General features: G+C 35.5%; 1 protein-coding gene across 7 annotated transcripts in view; it reads right to left on the bottom strand.

The window, feature by feature from the left end:
• Positions 1-14,719, bottom strand: part of RBFOX1 (RNA binding fox-1 homolog 1) — a 1,314,070-nt gene that overhangs the window by 1,132,634 nt on the left and 166,717 nt on the right. The gene's annotated exons all lie outside the window — the stretch shown is intronic.

The raw sequence follows: 14,719 nt of genomic DNA, 5'->3' as shown, positions 1-14,719 counted from the left end.
GCCCATTGGCAAGATCACCTAAAAGCCACACAAAAGGAATGCAATTCTGGGCCTCCTCACTCCTCATCTTTCCAATCTACCCATACTATACCTCATGACCTTTCAGCAGCCTCCACTGAAAGGGATGATGGTATAGCGCAGGGTGTCCCAGGTTCCTGCAGAATGTCTTCCAGTAGTGCACCACCAGCTGTAGATTATAGTAGGCAAATTTCTCTGCCCCATCTGCTTCAGCAAAAAATAAATAAAATACAGCCACTGCCACCCATATGCCCAGCATCTAAATTTAAGCATGTCAAAGCTGCTGGCTTTACAACTCCTGCTTTTGTGTCTGGTGGATTCTACCCCTTCTATGAAATTGTAGAATGTGCTCTACCACAATTTCCCAGTCACTATATCTTTTCACGTAAAGGTCTCTACCATCACTTGGAAGGCAATGTTGCTGCATTGTTGGGCAAGGCAGTAAGCCGCAAGGTCCACATCACTGCTGACATGTGGTCCAGTACGCATGGTCAGGGACAATATATTTAGTTCACAGCACACTGGGTAACTCTACTTGAAATTTGGAAAAATGCAGGACAGATCTCAGTGCTGCAGCTTGTTGTGACGGCCTGTCTCCATACAGCTAGTGGTGATGGTGCAAGATTTGTTAGTTCCATCCCCTCCTCCTCCTCCTCCATGCCCTCCTATGCTGAATTGTCACATGAACCACAAGTACCTCCTAAGTGTTCAAGCACATCAAAGATTCAGGCTAAAAGATGCCATGCTATCTAGGGGATAGTAGCCACACTGGAGCAGAGATTCTTGCAGCTCTGCAGGGGCAGGCCCAGAGGTGGTTCATGCCATGCCAGCTGGAGCCAGGAATGGTGGTGTGCGATAATGGCAAAAACCTCCTGTCCGCCCTAAACAGGGAAAGTTTACACATGTGTCATGCCTGGCACATGTCTTTAATTTGGTGGTGCAGAATTTTTTTAATAGGTACCCAGGGTTGGAAGATCTGCTAAAGCAGGCCCAAAAGGTCTGTATCCATTTCAGGCGATCATACACAGCCAGTGCTCGATTGGCTGAAATTCAGTGTGAATTCTACCTGACCATCAACGGTCTAATTTGTGACATGCCCACCAGGTGGAACTCAACTTTGGCAATTCTGCAGTGGCTGCACATGCAGCAGAGTGCCATCAATAAGTACCTGTGGGAGTATGGCACAGGGACAGGCTCAGGCCAGCTCTGCTTTTTTCCCCATACCAATGGTTACTTATAAAGGATGCATGCACTGTACTGTCACTATTCGAGGAGGCCAGAAAGATGATGAACCATGACTATTTATGCATCAGTGACACAATCCGTGGTGTTCCTGCTGGAGCAGACTATATGTTGCATCACGAACTGGGCACTCGAGGCAGAGCAGAGGGAGTAAGAGGAGGACTTCCTTTCCTCTCAGGGCCAACTTTATGCAGAAAACATTGTTCCTATGCCACAGAACACACACGAGGAGAGGGAAGACTGTTTGAGCGGGGCAATTCTTTATTTATTTATTATTAATGTCAATTATTTGATAGCAAGGCCAATTCTTGCTTTCATCAAGAGTACCTCAATAGGGTTATGGTGTGAAGGCTCCATCAACATCCAAAGTCCAATTTTTCCGCACCTGTTACTTCTATCCAAAGTCTGCAAAAGAGACACCAGCATTTATCCATAAAATGTCTAATCTTGTTCCAAGTGCAGTAAATTGTGGCCTCATCATACAGACTGGCTCTCCAAGCCGTTGTTTATAAAATAAAGAAATCTTAAATGGAAAATCTTTTTTTTTGCTTTATAAACGTCATTATTGCTGCAGCATGATGTGCCAGTCACTATATTTAAAGGGATTTTTTAAATTTTTATTGTTATTTCTTATGGTTTCACTCAGTAAATCACTCCTCCTTTAAAAATTATGTTTTTTACAAAAACATTTCATTGATACATGTCCCCAGGGCAGTACCCAGACCCCCATAACCATTGTATGCCCAAGTACTTGCATATAAATCTTCAAAATGGGCACTTTTGATTTTTTCAGTTCGGGTCCCATAGACTTCAATGGGGTTTGTTATTCAGTTCCAAACATTTGCGTTGTTCGAAAGTTCTACTGCGGACTGACAAGGGGGTCATTTGGCCCATTTCTATTGACAATTGTCCAATTTAGCCCAAAACAGCTACATGAGACAACAAATATATCATGTTCATCAGTGTCCCATGCTAACCACTTACGGACCGCCCGACACTGTTTGAAGGAGGTTATCATTGGTATGGCAGCAGCTAACTGCCATAACCCCAGTATCCCCTTCTTCAGCGGGCGGTCCGCTACAAGATAAAAGTGGTCTCTGTGGTGGATTCGCTGCAAGATCACTTTTATCAGTGGCGGAAGAGGGGCCCCCCTCCCGCCGCAATCCGGTGCCCTCTGCCACTTACCGGAGCTGTCGGCAGCAGTGGAGGCGAGCTTGTCTTGTCTCCTGCTTGGTATGGAGACGAGTGAGGGGAAGCCCACAGCTCTTAAAGGGCCAATTAATTTTTTTTTTTTACAATTTGTTTTATTGCATTTTACTCTATATATGAGTTCTGAGTAGTTTTTGACCCCAGATCTCATATTTAAGAGGACCTGCCATGCTTTTTTTTCTTTTACAAGGGATGTTTACATTCCTTGTAATAGGAATACAAGTGACAATTTTTTTTAAACAGTGTAAATATAAAAAATAAAAGGTAAAATAAATAATAATAATAAAAAAATTTAAACGTGCCCCATCCCACCGAGTTCACGTGCAGAAGCGAACTCATACGTGAGTAGCGGGCGCATATAAAAAACGGTGTTTAAACCACACATGTGAGGTATCGCCATGATCAGTAGAGCAAGTGCAATAATTCTAGCCCTAGACTTCCTCTGTAATGCAAAATATGCAACCTGTAGTATTTTTTTAAAGATTTTTAAGGGTAAAAGTTTGTCACCATTCCACGAGCAGGTGCAATTTTTAAGAGTGACATGTTGGGTATCAATTTACTTGGCATAACATTATCTTTCACAATATAAAAAAATGGGCTCATTTTACTGCTGTCTTATTTTTTATTCAAAAAAATTGCATTTTTTCCCAAAAAAGTGCGCTTGTAAGACCTCTGCGTAAATACGGTGTGAAGAAAAAGTATTGCAATGACCGCCATTTTATTCTCTAGGGTGTTAGAAAAAAACAATATATAATGTTTGGGGGTAATTTTCTAGCAATAAAACTGTTTTAAACATGTAAACACCAAAATCTAAAAACGAGGCTGGCCCTTAATTGGTTGAAGAACTGTCTTGCCTTAAAAAAAAAAAAAAAACTAGTGGGGAGAATATGAAGATGTAGGTTGCATTGAGAAAAGCAACTAAGATCTGTGCGAAGGCAGAAAAATACCTTCAAACTTTGTTATAGATGAGGCAGACAAGTTGGTGTGTACGCAATTTGTCGGCTTACAGAGAATGACTTTTAGCCAGTGGTAGACCCATTTGTCTGCATCATGAGGTTACAGGGATTGCTTGCTATAAGAGCAGCAGAGGAATGTTCACAACAATTCACATAGGTTTTTTCTTTAAACTACAACAAAATGCTCAGAATTATCTATGGTATTCAGTTACTACTGCCTCTACAATGATACAATGAAATCTGTTGAGTGCTGCATTGACTCCTGATTAACTCATTATTTTCATCAATTTTACAACGTACTGAATAAAGACTTTGTTTTGAACAGCATTGTGCTATTTGTCTGATGAAAGAGCCTCTCTATTTTTGTTTTTTCCTTTTATATTTGACTCTTTTTTGGGGGCATTTAGAAAAGAAAACAATTCTTATTAAACAGATTTTACAAAATCCGATTGACAGAGTTCTCCATAACTCTGGAGTGTGCATGTATAAACTGAATTTTACCATTTTCAAAAGCTTACAGCTACTTAATTGCATTATACTTGTGTAAGTGGTCGGTAATTTAGTCTGAAGTGGTATGCACTTATGTATTCTCCCTTTTCAGATTTTCTGAAGCACTGAAGCACTGTTGTTAATAGTTAATGCATTGTATTGACTTAACCTCTGAGTACTCTTGACTTACAGGTTTCTACAAAAATATCTTATTATTTATCATATTACACTGCGTTTCTATATTAAACATTTAACATCAAGATCAGTTAATTAATAACAAAGTATATTGTTTGCATGTTTTTAGATTAATATATAAAAATATCAGCTTATTGTCAGCTTAATTTTACTAATCTAAGAGCACTAGTTTGTTTATAGCTTTTACATATATATTTTAGGAATCTAAATCTCTTTTTATTAATTTATGATCATCAGGAAAAAAATATATTAAAACAATTCTAGTTATGTTTATATATTTTAGTCTTTGTCTAGTTTGGTAAATATTAAATACTTCATATACTGTACATTAGCAATAACTAGAAAAAAAGCTCAAATTCTGTCCCTTAGGTAAGATGCTGCAAGAGGCTAATCTGTGCCTGATAAATACAGCCAAGAGCTAGACAGGCACCAGAATTTGCATGACTGTGTCATCTCAAATCCAGCTTCACAGTCCAGAAAGAAGATGCTACCCACAAATTATCCCTAGACAAAGGTTGGATCAACATGAAAGAAAAGCAAATTGAAGAATTATTGAGAAGAGTACTGTGATCCTGTGAAGGGTAATAAATACCCTTAGTTTTACATTTAGACATTACTTAAATGTAATATATATATTATAGTCAATGATCATATTGTATAGCATATACAATGATCATATAATATATATACATATATACATATATATATATATATATATATATATATATATATATATCATACAACACAATTTTACCACCAAAACTAAGGGCTATAGTTATCAAAAATTCTATTTGCTTGACATTCAAGTTCCGCCTCCACCTGAATTTTGCCTGATTTGGGCAAAATTTATGATATAAATAAGTTAATTTACCCAACCCTTGTCCAGTGAAAGTGACATTCTCTAACATTAAGCAATATCTGCTCTGCAATCAGAGAAAGTAACATTCAACCTTTTCCAATATTTGCTGCTCACTTACTGTTTGCATAAAAGTAATAATAATAATAATAATAATACTAATTACCCTCTAGTGTTGAAACTGGGTCTGAAATAGAGATTCTTGTAAACATTACAGGATGCCTTTGCAAGACCCTTGTGATTTGGAAGATTTGCACACCTTCCATGTAACTGCATAGTGCCACAACAAATAGGGGATTTAGAATTTTTATGTTAGCTACTTTCTCTACCAGACTGAAAATTCTTTTTAAAACATAAAAAAATCTATAGTAATAGACATGTCAATATAGTATATACAATTTGTAGCCAAACATATCTAGAGACTATTGACAAGCACAGCAATAAATAACAATCCACAGCACATAAACAATTTATTATCATTGATTCACTGGCAATAGTGTCCCTATCCACTAATGCCATATATACAATATGTTCTTTTAATGCTTCACTTTCATTGATCTACAAAGGTTTTGTAGCAGTATTAAGAATTTTCTATTTAGATGGTCAAGGAGCGCATAGTATCTTTTAAAATATTTAGTATTTAGATCATAGTGTGGTTAAAAAAAATAGTTCACTTAATTCAAATAGTAACTAACTAATATCACTAATAATGTATTAACAAGCATATCTGTTCTCAAGCATCTAATATTAAAATAGCTCCAATAAGGTCCTAATATTGATCTGTTAATTAAACCATAAATAAAATGAGAGGGTAGATCTAAAAGAATAATATCATTTTTAAGTAAATAATGAACAAGTGAAGAAAAATGTTTGCCAGGTTTTAAGGGGAAGGGAATTCCAATATTCACTTCCCTTGGCAAATATTTCACCCATCCTGAGGTATTAGTGAACTGAAAAAAATGTGGTTCACTTCCTTCTCTTTTAAAGACTGTGCAGCTGTGTGACATCACTTCCCTAATATGTGATACATTTAATTTTGGACCACTTTTACCATTTTATTTAAAATGGATGTAAACCCCAATTTTTTTTTTCTTCATCTGGCATAATATATAGTATGGGATTTCAGATCAGCTGTGCCCAGTCTTTCCACAAAGAGTTAATCCAGCAATCCTCATATCTTTTTTCAGTGAAATAAAACAGACAAACCATTAAATCTTTGTCAAATCCTCCCCCTTGCTGTGAGTGACAGGTGATTTACATATCTCGTGCACTAGCCTAAGACATACATTCTTTTTTAATTCCCACCCACTCCTTTCTTCATCAGCTCTGCAAGGATTGGCTGTTCCACACCTGGGCATGATTTGGCATGCTGAAGTCATGTGGGGACTTTTCTGGGTTTTGACTGGATGTTAGTGACCATAGCAGAAGTCCAGTGTAAGAAATACACAGGAGAAAATGCATGTTGATAAGGGGAGTGTAGAGGTGGGCGGGGAGTCTACTGACATCATGACTCCACCCCCTGAGCCCTGGAAAACAGACCCGCCCACAAAATCTGCAGTTTTTCGGGTCATAGCAGACAGAGGGGAGACATTTGACAGATAATTATACATGCAGGAGGTATGTATATCCTTCTAGATAACCAATATTGTAGTAGTTTAGAAAGGATGAGAGTGGGTTTACATCCATTTTAAGCCAATCAAGTTTGCCAGTGTTGGAAATCACAGTTTCCTGGCAAACCCTCATTTAAAGCAATCTGGCCATATTTGCTATAATAACTTACATGATTTGATTACTCATCAACAAAACTCAGCAACCTGGAGTGGATAAAAAGCTGTCCACTTAAATATATTGCTACATACAAACTCAAAAACATGTAATATAGTAAATGAAGAACCTATTGACAGATTTCTGACATCTCTAAAATGTAGCCCAAATGCTAGCTGTGCTCAAGGCTGTAGGCAGAAGTGAAAGAAATCAAAAGGAACCTGTGTGTATGGGAATGTACAGTCCAGTCCCATGAAGATTTAAACTGCTTGTCAACAGGGGTTTAGCTGGAGAGACCCAGGAAAATGCTGTGCTAAAGAAAACTTGCAAAGACTTTAGACATAGAATAGTACTGTAAATGGGCAGTGACTGCAAACATGATACAGGAGTTGGTACAATACTTCAGAAATAATATAGTAGTGTTAGTAGCATAGAGACTTGCTACAGGAAAAAAAATTGAGAGACCAGGGACAGTTAGAGAATATTGAATAATTAAAGTGGAGGTCCAGCTGAAAAAAAAAAAAATTAAAAGTCAGCAGCTACAAACACTGTAGCTGTTGACTTTTAATAAGCACAAATACACTGTAGTCCTGATTCATTAAGCAAATAAACAAGCATAGGAATACATCTTTATGGTAAGCTTGCATTGCAGATCTCCATTAGACATGTGCAATTCATTTAGTTCCGAATTTGTTTTTTTAACAAATTTTGGCAAATTCATTAATTCTGAAATTTCTGAATTTTTCCATTTCCAAAATTTTGACTTCAGAATTTCCGAATTCTGAATTTCCAAATTTTGAATTTCAGAATTTTCAAATTTCAGAATTTTCATTTTTTTCAGAAATTTGAAATTCGGAAATTCAAAAATTTTAAATTAGGAAATTTGAAATTTTGGAAGATTCAACATTTTGGAAATTCAGTATTTTGGAAATTTAAATATCCAAAAATAAGAATGAAAGTCTAAAAATTCAAAAGAATGAAAATCAGAGAATTTCAAAACCCAACAATCTGAAATAATAACTAACTAATAATAACTATTAAATTATAGGTATTGGAATTTCCTTTGAAATTTGGCTGTTAGTGAACATAACGAGTATGAACTTATCCTAAGTTATGAATTATCTGAATGCCGTACATAAACGAATGGTATGTAACAATCTAATAATAATAAATAACAATAATAATAATAAAACCTTTTTATTATTATTTATTATTAATTTGTTCACAAACAGCCAAATTTCAAAGGAAATTCCAATACCTATAATTTAATAGTTAGTTATTATTAGTCAGTTTTTATTTAGAATTTGACTTTTCTTTTTGTCAGATTTTTGAATTTTGGAAAATCTGGAAATCCAGAAATTTGGAATCCGAAAATTCAAAATGAAAAAAATTGAAGTTCAGAAATTTGAAATTTGAAAATGCGGAAATTTGGAAATTCTGAAACTATAAATTCAGAATTTGATAATTCAGAAATTTGGAAATTTGGAGATTAGAAAATTCAAATTTTCAGATTTCTGGATTTCCGAATTCTGAATTTTCGAATTTCTGAAAAAGGCAAAAAAAAAATGTATGAAACTAAAATGAACACTTTTTTTGTCAGTGCACATGACTAGGCTCCATGCTGCAGATGTTTGCCTAGTGGATACAATCCTTGAACCTTTCTTCCCCACTGGTTTATTATGTGTACAGTGCCTAGTTTGTCATACAGACGTGCATTTGATGCAGTTGTATTCCTACCTGAATATAAAAATGCTAACAGCAGTTAAACCCAAAAACATTATAAAAATAAATTTTAATGTTGAACACTGGAGCACTGAAGAATAGATCATACATTTCATAGCATTTATTTGTAGATTTTAGCCTGTGTGCATTTGTTTGTATTTATTGTGGACCAGTATGAACATGAGGATACGATGTGTATGGCTCTTCACTGTCGATACACCAGCACTCATGCATACTCTTTAGTATTTCTTGTCCTGTATGTGCCTAACCTTACCAGGGAGACATGGATGCTTGTGTTAGAGGTATGAGTTCAGGCCTTACACGGGGTGAGAATGGAAAGAACTGTATGAGGTATGTTTGACAGATAGGTGGACTATATTTAAAAATCAATTTAAGAAAAATGGATGCTAAACTAGAGATCTGGTCTCAGACATTAACCCGGTGGCTAAGGTCTCCTTATTCTTAAAACGTATGTGGTTTTTGAGCAGAGATCCCTGCTTAGATGGTTGTCACTGGAGTAAGAGTTCTGATTGAAAGATATCCTCTTTAATTCTGTACCAGTGACTGCTATAAAAGAGAGGGTGAATCGTCCCACCAGGCAAAAGTTAGGAACAAAAACTTGACAGAGCTTCTAACCCTTCCCCACTATATCAAAAACTAGAAAAAATATTTTGCAGGATTTGCTATATGTTGCTTAGGCTACAGTAGTAGCAATTGACTCACTTGTAAGGTTTGATAACCCTAATATAGGCTGTTATCTATTCCTAGGCTGGACTAGACTGGAAAGGCACATGACAAGCTAAACATGAGGAATGTGGTTCTAATCTGGTGTTCAATTGCAATCTGTGCTGCCTATTAGCAATCACTAGCTGCAATGGTTTGATACAACGTTTTCTATATAAGATTACAAAGTGACACAATGGCTTCGTGAGTGGGGAAAACCATCGAATGTTAAAATTATGATGTTTTTATCACTTTCCCAAGAGCTTTAAAATAGGTTTGGTGGACAGTTCAGTTATTTTTAATCAGTCCCTATGGCACTCCACCAGTCCTCTCAGGAATAAACTATTCTTGCTTCAAACAATTGTTACAGTTTGAAACCAATTGACTCCAGACAAAAGTATTGAGATAATCAGCATATTAAAGCCAACAGTATAACCATATGTTAATTATGTAAATGATTCGTTTTAATCAGGCAGACCCATGTAAAGTGTTACCAGGAATGCAAATGTATTGAGTTATTAAAAATCTCATTATTATTCCTCTTAGTTCCATGCTTGAATCTATCCATCCAAACAGATAAATTAATAGTTTGATGAAAGATGAAAGAGCTGGAGGGGAAGTCTGTGGGAAACCATCTGTCTTTCTTTGTAGCCCTTCAAGGCCTTTAGAGTTCTGCAAAGATTACATATAAATATTGCTAGACCAGAGACAACAGTCTGATATCAATGTGAAAACAAGAACTTGTAGTCAAAGTTTCAGCCAGAGCTGTTGCAGTACATTTTATCATAAAGTTTTATGCTTCACATTATGCCAAAAAGAAGCACTCTGTCACTTGCTACTTTAAGTCTTCTGCCAGTGCTTTGTTTCTTCTCCCATTCATTTTGATTCTTATGGCATCCAAAAAATTCCCTTTTAACTACCTGTTTTTTTTTTGCAATCATACAAGTTTTCCAGACTATTTACATGTAATCAATTGGGATATTATGTAATTATAACCATTTTTTTTTTCTAGCAATCTTTTGTAAATTTAAATTCTGAAATGTTTTAATAATTACAATGTGTTGTAGTCAATATGACCAATTTTAAAGTGAAACGTCTAATGATTTTGGCAGATAAAAATATGAAAAAAATGATTCTTGGAGTCATTGGATTGAAAATAATTAGGCAGTCCCTTTTACTACTTATCCAGTATTATTTTTACTTCTTGTTAATAGTAATTAGAAAACTGTTAGGAGGATTTGGACACCTAGCCTGAAATCTGCCAAGCCTGAACATAATTCCAAAACCCTATTGAGGTCTATGGCTTCTGTTTGTAAATATGGTGTCTGGAGGATGCTGGTGAAGTCAGTGGCCACATATGGCTGTTTTATATTGTGACAATTAAGTAATATAGGATAAAAAAAATCGTAGTGTTGTTGTAGAAGTGTATAAACACTAACAAGTGGATATGTTTAAAGCAGAATTCCACCAAAAAGTGGAACTTCCGCTCCTTGTACTCCTTCCTCCCTCAGGTGCCAGATTTGGCACCTTTTGGGGGACAGGATACCTGTCTTTCCCAGGTATCCTGTCCCCACTTCCAGGAGCCTCAGATGTGGATATTTGTGCCATTGCTCGGGCTCCCTCCTCCTCCCTCCTTCTTCCCCGTCCACTAGGCCAGTAGAAGAAAGGAGAGGAGCTTTGTGCATACACAGTAGGGTTCCAGTCGCACAACCGTAAAGCTACACTGCCGGGTTCCCTTACTCGCAATGGAGGCTGCAGTACCCAACAGCTGATGGAAACATCAGCTGTGGTGCTGACATCACTAGACTCCAGGACAGGTAAGTGTCCAATTGTTAAAAGTCACCATCTCCAGTATGTGCAGCTGCTGGCTTTTAATTTTTGCAGCGTTGGGCGGACCTCCATTTTAAGGTCTAGTCTGGTAGCTTTAAAAGGGCCAGTAGTAGCTTTGTCTCTTAAGCTGGCCATATATAAATAGTCATTATTTGGTCATTAGTCATTATTTGGTCAAATCAACACCTGTTTTCAACTGCAGTGATGAGAAAATGTGAAGGAGAAGGATAGAAAATGTTCTCAAACTAGCACATTTCTAAGGCAGGCCATACATAATTTTTTTTCTCCCACTGAGCTATTGTATTCTGCCAGCAGGGAGCCTTCCCCACCGGCTGAATACAATGATTAGTGTCGATGGCCATTGCCAGCAGCTCTGATCATTCAGGAAATACCTGACAGGCTGGTTGTATACAAGTCAATCAATAGATTGACTTGTGTGCAACCAGCTAGCCCATATATGTTTAGTTTTATGTATGACCAGCTTAACAGTGCATGTGGTTTTGGTTTGGAAAAGTCTATTCCTTCCAAAATCGAATTTTAAAAGCAAATAGAATTTTGAAGTAGTTTCAGTTTTTGTACAAATGTATATATATACATTTTCATACAAATGTTCATTTAAAAAACTACCAGTGTATGACTAGCTTAAAGCTGGGTACATACAGGCTGAATGTCGGGAGACAACGGGCAGTTAAAAAAAAAAAGGTCGACATTTGGCTTGTGTGTATGGTAGTCTGTTGGACATGCATGCTGGAAAACCAGCATCTAACCGATTTCCGATCAATGCTTATCAGAGTGTTTTTGCATCCCCCTTTCAGAACAGAACAGCTCAGGGGGGAGATCACTGAACTAACCTTGCATGGTTATTTCAGCAGCTCCAAAAGGAAATTACAGTTTTTTTCGTTCAACTTTGGTTGAATGAAAAAAACAAAAAAAAAAAAAAAGTGTGTACCCGGCTTAGTGAAGCTATAATAGCATATAAAGTAAAATCTTGTACACCCAATTGTCACTAGAGTGGCTACTTATCTAGAACAGCTGTCAAAAGTGAATAAAGAAGACTGATGGTATTAATCACCTTTGTCCTCCAGAATTTTTTATTCCATGACATTCTACAGTTTTTTGTTATTTTTTTGACTGCTTATCAAAAGTATAATTCAATATATAAAACAAGCAATACATCTATGTTTTTTTTTTTTTTCATTATTACTAACCTGTTTGGAAGTCTTGCCTGCACCAACAAAATAGATAGCTTAGTGAACCCACCTGTGCATTTTTTATATCTATCAAATCTAAAATGCAAATAAGCTGCATGACATTTCAATGTAATTATTGTTTTGACTATAATTGCCTGAACTAAGTTCCTAAGGTACCTGGTTTCAAATCAAAGGGTACCTTATTACAGGTAGTGGGATAAAACTAAGACAACTTCTGGTTTGTAAAGTAAGATAATTTCATATATATTAATTATTTTATTGATGCTGTCTACTAAGTCAATACAAATCAGCACTGGAAGGGATTGTTTTCCAATTAATCTATGCAATTATTTGTCTGGTGACAAAATCAACAAGCTTTTTGCATCACCAAGTAAACAAGATGAAAATAAACACACGCTTTATGACATTCATATCTCTGATAGAGATAAGACACCAAATATTTGCTAATTCCAATTAAATTTCAATTGGCTTTTATATTGTTTCAAAGAATGATGAATTTTAAAGTATTTTAAAATGTACAATATTTTTCAGATGTCTTATGTATGCAGCAACTATGCTTTTTAATACAGTAAATACATTGGTATTTCATTCCAATTTTTGAAAAAAAATTGCTGCTATTTTATTCAAAAATTACCACACATAGATGCTGTAATTACTGGTAACAGCAGTGACCCACTTATATACAGTGCATTGTTTTTAAAGGAATTTCAGTTTTTTTTTGTAGCTGCAAGAATATGGGAATATAGTTTTCTGTTTTGCTTTTGGCAATCAGTTTTTGGTTGTAATATTTCTAGTGCTGATTTGAAATAGCGTGCCAACATCTAATTAGTTATTATTGGCAGCATATACGCATGTACTTAAGCCAACTTTTGTATGTGACATTCATATTTACTTCAGTAAACAACAGATAGCATATTGAATTTGTGTAGTAATGTTTTGCTCAGACATGAGTTCAAATGATATGCATATACCACAGTAAAATTCCAGACCAGCAAATATCTTGTCTAGTGCTACAAAAATGCATATACTCTTTGAAAATAAATTTGTTTTATAATAGATGTACGTGCTTTAAAGTGGGGATTAGATCTTTAAAACACATTGTGAACACGCAATAAAAGTAACACAATGTTGCTGGATGGTTCAATAAATAAAGTAATGAATCATTCTAAAAACAATTATTTGAATTGTTGAAAAGTATATAAATACATCCTAATATGAGCTTTGAGAGAATTACTGCTTAAGTAAATTATCTACTATTCAAATAGCCAAATATTTCCTTTGGTAAAAATAATAATTTAATTAACCTCATAGACCCAAGAAAGACACTCAAATAAATAGATTTTTTGGTCACTAATACTTTTACTGAAATGCTTCATTGTTGAAATAAGAAGTCATTACTGTGTAGAAAAGATGACTGAGTAAATTTAGTTTAGTGAATTATCATCACTTGAAAGCTATGTAGGTGCAGAATCATTATTCAGAAAAAATTATATTTAACCAATGCGGTATCCTTTATTCAAACACAGTTACAATTTTTTTTCTGTGCAATTGACTTAATTAGTAAAAAGTAAGAACTAAAGCAGTATTTATTATAGTTCTGACCATTCCCCTGATTACCCTGCATAAGATCATGTGCAATGCTGCTGATCTACTAAAAGGGTTTTTTTTTTTTTGCAAATGTTATTGGGTTCCATTTATAAAAAATGAATGCACAAAGAATCACATAAAAAAAAAAAAAAAAATTTGAATACTGTGTTTTTTAATTAACCAATTGTTTTCTCAAACAGATCAGCTACGTTTATCATGTGCACAATATAGTAATGTTATTTTGTGTATTTAAAGTGAATAAAGGCATGTGCAAAATGGCTCCTTTAGTAAAAGAAAACCTGTGTATCAAGCTTTGGAGTTTGGCTCCACACTCAGATCATGACCTAATTTGAATCTATGGGTCTGTAAAAACTGTGGCCCGGTCAAGGAAGCTGCAGATCTCTGTATTATTTGAATTTTTCAGCACTTATGTATCACAGTTAAAGTCGAGTTACACTGGTACAGCATCACATTACTGAGACTATTCTCAGCAGTGGACAGATGATGTACAGATTATTTGCAGTGCCAGTTGATAGAGGGACTTTATATTACATGTCATTAACAAATCATGTAAAGAATGAAAGCCTTATTGGTTAGGATTTTTATAAAACAGGTTACTTTGCCTTTACCAGTTTATAGCTCAATAAAACAAGATAGTCATGCGGTTAGTAAATACCACAGACCAAGCATTCAATAGCATCAGCTGAAAAACATTGTCCGTAATATTAGAAATTGCTTGCTACTATATGAATTTTAAATGTTTAAAATTAACAGTAAAGGAAAGAACCTTTAACTTAGCCTATTAACAGTAAAAAAGCTAGGGGAAAGTTTGTGGCCACAAAAGGTGCTCAGTGATCTTATACCTCTCCTATAGTCCTATGGCTGGAGTCCACAGGGCCAGTCGGGGTGACAGTGCA

The sequence above is a fragment of the Lithobates pipiens genome, unplaced genomic scaffold (assembly GCF_037356315.1).
Source record: "Lithobates pipiens isolate NorthernLeopardFrog02 unplaced genomic scaffold, aLitPip1_a1.2 Scaffold_22, whole genome shotgun sequence".
In the NCBI taxonomy this organism is placed as follows: Eukaryota; Metazoa; Chordata; class Amphibia; order Anura; family Ranidae; genus Lithobates; species Lithobates pipiens.
Note: the sequence above shows the minus strand (reverse complement) of the source record. Positions and strands in the feature narration are given on the sequence as shown.